Here is a 10,228-nt window from a genome sequence, read left to right as displayed (position 1 = left end):
TACTAGTTTATTAAATTACTCTTTACACTTTACTTGCAAGAAAGATTTTCACTTAAAAAGCTTAGTCCCTATGTTCTAATAAAATTAAAAGAAATTTACATTCTAATATCTTGTGTTATTTTTTATCAGATTTAATGCTTTATGAATTCTTAAGAGTAGTACCTGACTTTTGGAATGTATTTATAAATACTAGTTTCACGATTAATTTGACCTTTAGTTAAAAACACACCTTGCTTTTCTTTCTTTTTATACAACCTCTAAAGTATGTATCTGTGCCAAAAGCATTTCAAAGCCACTGTCTTATAAAGAACAAAAATTAAAACAGAGCATAAACAGCTAACCGTGACTAAAGTAGGCATATATGTTTCAAACAATGGAACACTTCTGTTCAGCATTCAAAATTATAAAATCATTTTTATAAACCATTTAAGTATCTAGAACTATTTGCAATCAATTGCCTAATTATTAGATGTTTACCACATTATCAAAAAAATTAAAATGCATATTGATATAAATAAAATAAATATTCTCAAATGCTATTTCTCAGATATTCTCCCATCTAACATCCCTTAAACATATACAAAACATAAATGATTTTATGGTCTTAATTGGCATCATGCATGTGACATGTTGTTCAAGTGGTAACCACACTTAAGCATTTGAAAATATTTATTGAAACATAAAAAATAGGAAAGAGATCTTTAGAATGAAATAATCTAGTTACCGAAGTGTGCACTATGGATCGCAGTTTTTTCCACATTCATTGAAAATAGAACAAATGCAAAACATTTTCATTTCAGCTGTTCAACTAGCAGTTTATATGAATCGTGAACCAGGTATTAAAATAAATATGCCTTGTCTTGGGCAACACTGTTTTGTTAATTCTGTATTTTTCATGCTTTGAAAATGGAGAATGTATTTGGATTAATTCAAGAATATTATATGAATACCTCTCAGATATCAAAAGTTTTTAATGAAAAGTTGCAAAACTGCCCCTTGCCCCCTTATGACTAGAGAACATAATTTTAAAGTCGAAGGCTTCAAAGCCTTGAAGTCTAGACTCAATATGTAGCTGCTATATAGATGATGATATAAGTTTCATCTCACTCATTCTCTTCAAAAACAGAGATGGATGTAATCAATCCTCATGCCAGTGAAAATACCAAGTCTACAAATGCAACAATGAAATCATATTTACTTAGACCAGGGATCCCCAACCAGTACTGGTCAGTGGCCTGTTAGGAATTGGGCTGCACAGCAGGAGGTGAGTGGTGGGCCAGCAAGCAAAGCTTCATCTGTATTTGCAGCCACTTCCCAGCACTAGCATCACTGCCTCAGCTCTACCTCGGATCATCAGGTATTAGATTCTCATAGAAGCACTGGTCCTTGGTTCTATAAAGGTTGGGGACCACTGACTTAGAGGATATATTACCCATTATAAGAATTAATCATACATCATTTCATATGTTCAATTGTATTTATTCCTTTTGTCATTTCAGGGTTCAATAAAGTTTCTGTCAAGTTACACTAAGAAGAAGAAGAAATGAACAAAGAAGGGGAAGATTAGAATCAGTATATTTTAATATTTATCAATGATCTTATAATGACCATATTTAAAGAGATTTCTTCAGAACAACACTAACAAAAATGATCAATACCATAGACACAGAGCTTCCAAATTTAAAATCCACAGTGTTGCTTATAAAATTGTTTGATGGTGGTCTGGGTTTACTATATCAATGAAATCATTTATAATAGAAATGAATCAAACAGACCTATGATTACACCGCAGAAACTTTATTAACTAATTTACACAGATAATCGGCCAACGTTTGCTTTGTAAGGTTACAGAAGATATAATATTTCCAGAGTTATTACAATGTCAAATGCCATATTTTGGGAAACCAAAGAAGCGTAGACATTGCATAGTTACTTTGGTAGATAATTGGACATTTACATTATTTAATTTAGATAAAACCTACTTCAAAATGAATTCTTAGAGTTATTCTCAATCAAGTTTTAAAACCGAATCCTGGAACTAGCAGGGGATTACTACAATAATAAATACAATTGAATTATCTAAATTTGTTAAATGTGGGTTGCCTTCACACTAAAAGTGTCATGTGAAATTCTTAACAGCAGATATCAGGTTAAGGTTGTTCCACTCAACACATTCCAAGGATGTGCCACTCCTGGTGCCTGCAAGAGGAGTGAGAAGAAGTGTTACAAATCCGAACAAAAGACTGTTAAAAGCTTGCCATACGATCGCAAATCAGATAAGAACAAGGAAAGAACTAGTGGGGTTTTTTCCTCTTACCTTTCTTCTCAATCTAAATAAAAAATACTGTCAAGTGGGCAAATAAAGACACCTCCACTTTACTAGCATAATAAAATGGATTATTCCACATGGAAAACCACCATAGCAGTTCACCATTAACATTCCCCAAGAATTTCATGCATGTCTTTGGTCTGTATGCATAAAAATGAAGTAACAAGTATTCACACCACAGAAAAGGTGATTAAACAAAAGACCCACTTTTCTCTTAATTAAATGATGACTTGGAAGGGCTCAGCAGTTAATATTACACCATAAAGACAAGCATAACATGTGGTTTAGCAAGAATTCAAAAGGCATGAGGAAAGGAAACAACAAAAGCCTCTATGAGCCAATGTCCTCAAATATTGTACAGTGATCCTCAAGTCTTTGTTCCTGGAAAAATGATACAGCAAACATTTCCAAAATAAAAAGACTTAAGACATCCTTAACCAAGAAATATGTGCTCACCTCCATAGATCCAGACAGTGTGGCATCCTTTCTCATCCTCATGTAGCTCTAGGGTTCTCAGCTCAAAGATTGGATCCCTAGCTCTGCCTACAAATCTTCATGAGCTGTAGGGCTCCTTGTGTACCATGCTGTTGGCTGATGAACAGAGAACTAGAAAGTGAATGGCTCAGACTGCCTAAGGAAAAATGTTACACTGAATACAAGATGTCATTGGGGATGAGCACCAGGACAAGAATAGCTACAACAAAGAAGCAGTGGAAACACTGCTATTGCAGGTAATTTGGTCAGCAACAACTGGCCAGTGCAGAAAGCTGGTCAACATGATAATTTGGTCTGAAAGCTAATCTGGTCGAAATGAATGTTTCCAGTGATGGCTTTTCAACTACTGGTAAATTTAGTGTGCTGCTGCTCCCATAATGCCCATCCACTTAACAGCCTAAGATAAATTGGAGTGATTTTGTAAACAGCTAGGAAAATAAATTTCCAGCAATTGAGAATTCCTTGAAACGATCTGACTGTTCTTCATCTCCAGCACAAAAATGAAAATGTAATCTGACAAACTAAACATCTTTTAATAAGACAGAAACACTGTAAGACACTCAAAATGCAGGCCTTAATTTTTTATAATATATTGCAAAGACATGTTCATAGGGGAAAATAAAAGACAGACAAGCAAAAACAGAACATAACATAAAACCAACCTGGGGGAAAAAATAAGCAAAGTAACTAAAACATGATTAAACCACATGTTTACCATGCAGATCCTTTTTTATGCATATATATTCATATAATACTATATTTCTAAACTCTGGTTCATATATATTATACATTACGTATCAGACATTTCAATTGTTCTAACTTTGCAATATGATCAATAGTACACAGAAGACATAGGCTAAAAGTTACTAAACAGAAGAATGCAAAAATATAGAATAATGAGAAGTGATAGAAATATTTTTAAAAACACATAAGAGTTTAACAAAATTGATGACACAGAAAATATCGGTGACTGAGGAGCCCTGCTTTTAACCAAATTGTCATTTAAACCTGTTTATCTACTTGCTTTAAGTGCAAATGTTTTTAATGAATGCATGTGCTACCAAGATTCTGTGATATGTATCAGCATGTACTCACATGCCTTTTTAAATAGGTTCATTAGATAAATAATTGTTAAGAATTAAACTAGCTAAAAAGTCCAGTGTACTGGTTTCCTTTGGCTGCTATATTTTCACAAACAGTAGCTTCAAACAACAGAATTTTATTCTCTAGCAATTCTGGAGGCCAGAAGTCTGAAGTCAAAGTCTAGATTGAGTTTCACTTCCCTCAGGGGTTCTAGGGGAGAATCCATTCCTTGAATCTTCCTTCTTTTGGTAGCAGCCAGCATTCTTTGACTTGTGGCTTCATCACTCCAAACTCAGCCATCATGTTCTCTTTGTCTCCTCTGAGAAACTTTGGTTCTGCTTTTAAAGCCTTTCAACTGATTGGATCAGGCCCACCCAGATAATTCAGGATTATTTCTTCATCACAAGATCTTTAATCACATCTGCAAAGACCCTTTATTCCAAGATCTGTCCTCTACATCAACAGCATGTATACATTCTGGATTCTGCTATCTGAGTGATCTTTCTAAAACTTTCTAAATCCGATGAACTCACTTCCCTACTTAAAATCTTTGAATGGCTCCCACTACTCTCAGATTAAGCCTAAATAGCACAGATACATAAGGCTCTTCTTGGGTTGGCCTCTACCTGCCCCTACCCTACCACCTCATCTTGTATTTCTATCCTATCTCATTTACGTATCCTTAGCAGCCTGAACTACTGACAGCTTTTTCCAAAGTATCATGCTTTTTTTCATTTCTATGTTTTGGAATATGCTGTAGATTCCTGCCTTACCAGGCCAAAGAACTAGCCAACTCCTGTTTATCTTCCAGAATTTGGCTAAGAGAGTATTTTGTTTAAGAATGTATCCCTACAAACTTTAAATAAGTGAACTGTGTAGTATGTGAACTATATCACAACAATGTTATTTAAAAAGGAATGCATCCCTTTCGGTAATGTACTCAAATTCATTTAATGTTATGAACATCTTCTAAACTTTGCGAGACTCCCTGTGCTATAGCATTTATACTATGTTGTGACCTATTGGCTCACCTGACTGCTTGAGGTAAGGGCCATGACAAATTAATCTTCACATTGTCCTCAACAAGTATGATATCTGGCACAAAGTAGACACTCAGTAAATGCTTACTGGATGCATAACTGAAATATTGTAATCCTTAAACACAGTGATACTTGGTTGAACCAATTCTAACAAATCCAGAAAGTGTTAGAACTGAGTTTACAGTCAACTAAATTAAAGTTAAGTGGGTGTAATTTGACACTTAGAAAGTAAGTTACCTTTAGGACTGAATTACTATTAGGACTGACCAATACTAGCCTTTAGATTCAAAGTTTAGGCATGGGAATGTAATTTTACTTTAAAGCAGTATAATCATTTCCCAATGAAATACAGCCATTGTCCTTAAGTTCAATTCCAGGAGTTAGTATTCATATTTGTCAATCTGCTTACATGTATGAATCATCATGGGGCTGCTATAAGCTGTGTTTAATTAGTTTTAAAGCATTTTTTCTAAGAGCTTCTGTCCTTCCAACTTAAGTTCCATTAATTTTCTTGGATGCCACATTATAGAAGAAATAAAATGAACATATCCTTTTTAGTGGGGCCAAATCATTCTTTATAAATACTTAAAACCAGCATCCACATGCAACGGAAGAGTCCTCCTTTCTTGGCATCACCAAATATATAAACTTGCACTTTTTTCCCTATTTCAAAGCTTCTCCACAAATGGTAGAGATTAATCTTCACAGGATAATATTTCCAACAATCATGTTTTCATTTATCAGAATAACAGAATAGTTTGTAATGTTATGTGTTCTTAACTGGAAGAGAATAGAGAGCAGAAGAATTATATTCAGATAATATGGACAAATTTTCATCCTAATCTATTAATTGTTTTCCTAACAGAGTAGGTCTCCTGGCACACTCTTACCTGACTTCCTCTCTACCATGTAGCAGGAAAGAGAGAGGAGTGGGAGACAAGAGATAAAGGATTCTTCCTTGGCTTCCCTTATCTGGTGAGGTGGGGATGGGAGAGGAACTGAAGAGCCTCACTTGGTAACTCCTAGTTTTTTTTTTCTGGTTGGTGTAGGAGAGATTACATCTAAATAACTTCCACTATCCCACTGCCATTAACTCCTTACTTGTCTTCTTTTAGAACTTTGTACTTTAGTTTTTGTTTCTTTACCCTTTTACTGTCTATTTCCACTATGAGGTTGTAAGCTTCCACGGGACAGTCCCTGTGTCTCTCTCCTCACTAAACCCAATGCCTTAACGCATTCTACGAATGCATTAAGTGTTAGATTGAAATCTGAAAGATCATACTGCCTGGGATGGAAATCTATGCAAGTGCAAAAGCTCTAGACAGGGCTGTCTTGAATAAAGTAGGAGCAGACAGGGCAGAAGTTGTAGAAGATGTGCATAACATTTTCTGTTTGGTTTTACTAATGGGATCACAATAGTATTATTTTCAGAGTAAATACATGGTGCTCACATTGCACTATGGTTTACATAGACCTGCTGGTCAGTCTGCCCTTTATAACACTGCTTCTGTGGGTAAAGGAGTCAGTTTACAAATGCTTACAAATAACTTACAGAAACATTTAGTAAACAATTGACTCAAATTTGTAACCTGGCTCTCATGGCCACTGTCTCTCATTTCCCACTTCTCTTTCATCTGTCTGTCTTCCCTCCCCCTATCATTATACACACATCTTATTTTATATCCACCTTTTAGCATCCTGAAAGTTCCTCCAAATTTAGGCTTTTTTTTGAAACCTACTAGTCATTCATTAAGATTTTGTTTCGGTTCTTCACACACACAAGCATGAACACACATAAATATAAACATATTTAGTTTTATATGCAGTTACTAAGTCCTAGAATTATTCCTTAATAATGATTATGGGTCAATATATTGAGCTCGTACTATCCCTATTGAATTCTCTCCATTCCATTAACACCCTAGTTGAGGCCTTATTCACTTATGTCATGGTCTGTCAAAAGAGCCCACTAATTAGTATCCTGATTCCAGTCTCTTTTCCTTTGATACATTTTGCATATATATCAAAGGAGAAGTAGCTCATTACTTCCTCTAAAGCACCACTGTTCATCATGGTATTCTTTATTTCTCACGAAATTCCCGAGGCAAGTGAATAAAGTTTGCCTTCCAAATTCATAGTCAAGGATCCCCATATCATGATCCTAACCACCTCCCCAACTTTACTCTCTACCACCCAACAAAGACCATTCACAGAACCTCATTAGAATCATTTCATTATTTCATAAGCACACACAACCATTCCACCTGTACATCTTCACTCACATTAGTTATCTCTCACGTCTTCTTTTCATTCCCAGTCATTTCATGACCAAATGTAGCCCCAAATCCTTGGTAAAAATGTCTCAATCACCTCATGATACAAGATTCTCTGCCTGTACTCCTTCAGTTTTTGGGATAACTGCACGCATTTGTGCAATGTTTTCAGAAATTTTTTCACATGTAAGCCTTTGCTATGTAAGCCTCACAACAACCTTATGAAGTAGGCACTATACATAGGTATACTTTTTAAATGAGGAGAAAGGTTTTCAGAGATGTGAAGTGACTTGTCCAGGCTCACACAGCTGGAATGTTACAGAGACTATCTTCAAATCCTAGCTTTCTAATTCCATATTAAATCTATATTTGGCATTCATTATAGTAGTTATTTGAATTATTTTTTTTTCTGTCTTCCAAACTACATTATAAGCTCCATGAAGGCAATAGGTATGAGAACTTGCCCCAGTACATTAAAACACGCGAAATGAGAATTCTGTGACTATTTGGTTGAGTGATTCTAAAATAGTTCAATCGCTCCACCCCATTTAAGAAGCCTCTGTGATTCCTCTCTCCCTATTATGTACAATATTTAGATTTTGAGACTCTAATATTTAGACTCAAATGAACACTTTGTGATAAACTGCAGTATATCATGGCTATCATTAATTTCTTAACCTAGTTCCCCCCAAAACAAACTGCAAATTCCCTAAAGATAGGTAACTTGGACAAATGAAATGAGATCTGCTGGTATTTAAATGCTGGCCATGAGTTGTAGGAATAACTATATTTCCAAACTCATCTGCAGCTTAGTCATCTGGCACACATATATACAGGATTCAGATTCAGTACCTTCTCAATCATATGTATCCTTACCCCAGTTCTTATTAAACATATGATCCCAGAGAACATAACTACAGAACAATGAGCAAGTGGCAAAGTGACATTAACTAAAGGCTCAATAACAGACCATGTTGTTCTGTTAAATACTCATTTGCGTAGGAATGAGTGTTGGAGATTCATACTGCACATACATTTTCTGGTAGCAAAATTCTTCCTAGTTTGTAAATGAGAAATTAAGTATTTCGATACTTTTAAAGTGCTCCACAAAGAGCTTTTAGAACTTTCAAATCTGGAAGTCACTAAATGAGAATAGGGCATCTGGGAGGAGAATTCAAGTAGTCAAAAGATTTCATGACAGAAAAAGAGCTTCATTCTTTAGAACTGAACTCAGAAAGTACTCACAGGCTCTCCCCGTGATCCGTCCTGCCCTGGAGCACCTGGAGGTCCCATTTCTCCCTTTTAAGGATGAAAATAAACAGAGAATTCCATTTTCAGGCAGGCTTATAAAATAACATATATATATTAATATTACATATCAATGTATATTAGATACAAACTAAAAAAATTACTTCTATATTATTGATATTAACTTTTCCTGACATCAAATAACTTATTCTGAAATTTGTAAAGTGACTATATAAATATCAAATCTATGCATGACAACAGACAGTTAAGTTATCAAATAACTGTGGTACTGTATACTCATGAGAATAAGATATTATTCTTACCTTCAAAGTAAATGTTACCAAGGATTATATCAATCCTGTTAACATTCTTTATTTGTACTTTTACTTTGTCATCCTATTGGACCTAATTTGACTGTGTCTCCCAAGAGTTGCATTTTAAAACAAAAATAAAGCTTTCATTAAAAATGGAGTTATTTATAGACTACTGTATGAAATTTTTGGCACTTTAGTATCTACTTTTTAAAATAAACATTGAAATGTATATTTTTAGGTAGCTGTCAAAATTACAATTTTTAGTTGCATACCTTTAAAGTCCTATGATCAAATTACTTACGAATCTTATTTTACATCCACCTTTTAGCATCCTAAAAGTTTTTCCCAAATTTAGGCTTTTTTGAAAACTAATAGTCATTAAGAGCCATGCTTTTGTTTCTATTCAGTGAAGTGTTACGTCATAACAAGTGAAGTTCTCTACAAAAAAGTATAGCACACTTGCTTCATACCAGAGAGAACATTTCATCCTACATGAGAGCAAGAGAAAAAATAAAATGAAGGCGTCTTTTTTTTTTGTAAATACCTCAAATGCCTGAGTCAAAATAGGTTTAAGGGAGAAAAGTCTCACAATACATATAATGAAGCATATGCCAACACTGTTTTCCATAGTTTCACATTCTAATGAATTTCTCCAAATTGTAGAAAATGAACCACAGAGAGAAAAATTAATAAAACCTAGCTAATATAATCAGTACTTAGAAAAAAATTCAGTCGTATCACATTACCTGAACACTGATTCTCCCATTTTTAAGAATTCTTGCATTTCATTAACACAGTGAAATACTAACTAAAGCCAAATATTTCGTCTGTTCCAATTTTATTTATAAACATGAGCTGATTGTTGAGAATAAAGCAAAGAATGTTTGCCTCTAAATTAAGCAAATTATGTGGAGGAGGGAAAAGGAGGGGAGTCCCTGCTGATCCAGTGGTTCTACAGAAAAGCTTATGAAAATATCAAAAAGAAACAAATGTATATATTGGATTTACTTAGTTAAAAGCTACAGGGTTAAAGCCTGAAAAATTAAAGGGATACGTCAGGTCCTAAAACAACAGGGAAATGATGCGGTAACTATACATGAACTCGACACATATTGATTCATCAGAAGGATTCATCCAAGTTAGTGGTTCTCAAGTATGGCCCCACCCCAGCCACATCACTTTCACTTCATGTGGCAACTTCTCCCAAGTGCAAAAATTTCAGGCCCTACTGCGGACCTACTGAATCAGAAGCTCTGGATGGTGGAGCCCAGAAATCTGTTTTAACAGATCTCCGGCTCTTTCCAATAATTTGGGAACCATGGCACAGGTCAAGTCATTAGGCCACTTAACTTCCCCTGCCTCCAGGTATATGACTTGTGTAAGCAAATCTGTAGCTTGGATATTTCTGTCTATAAAGTAAAGGGGTGAGAACAATTGCCAAATAGT

The 10,228-nt window shown here is 34.8% G+C and overlaps 1 protein-coding gene across 1 annotated transcript in view; it reads right to left on the bottom strand.

Annotated features, from left to right (window-relative positions):
• The window catches only part of COL21A1 (collagen type XXI alpha 1 chain), a 166,960-nt gene that overhangs the window by 31,753 nt on the left and 124,979 nt on the right, over positions 1-10,228 (bottom strand). The window lies entirely within an intron of this gene.

This window comes from Pteropus vampyrus, unplaced genomic scaffold (assembly GCF_000151845.1).
Source record: "Pteropus vampyrus isolate Shadow unplaced genomic scaffold, Pvam_2.0 Scaffold260, whole genome shotgun sequence".
Taxonomy (NCBI): Eukaryota; Metazoa; Chordata; class Mammalia; order Chiroptera; family Pteropodidae; genus Pteropus; species Pteropus vampyrus.
The sequence above is the reverse complement of the archived record's forward strand: the minus strand, read 5'-3'. Positions and strand labels throughout refer to the sequence as shown.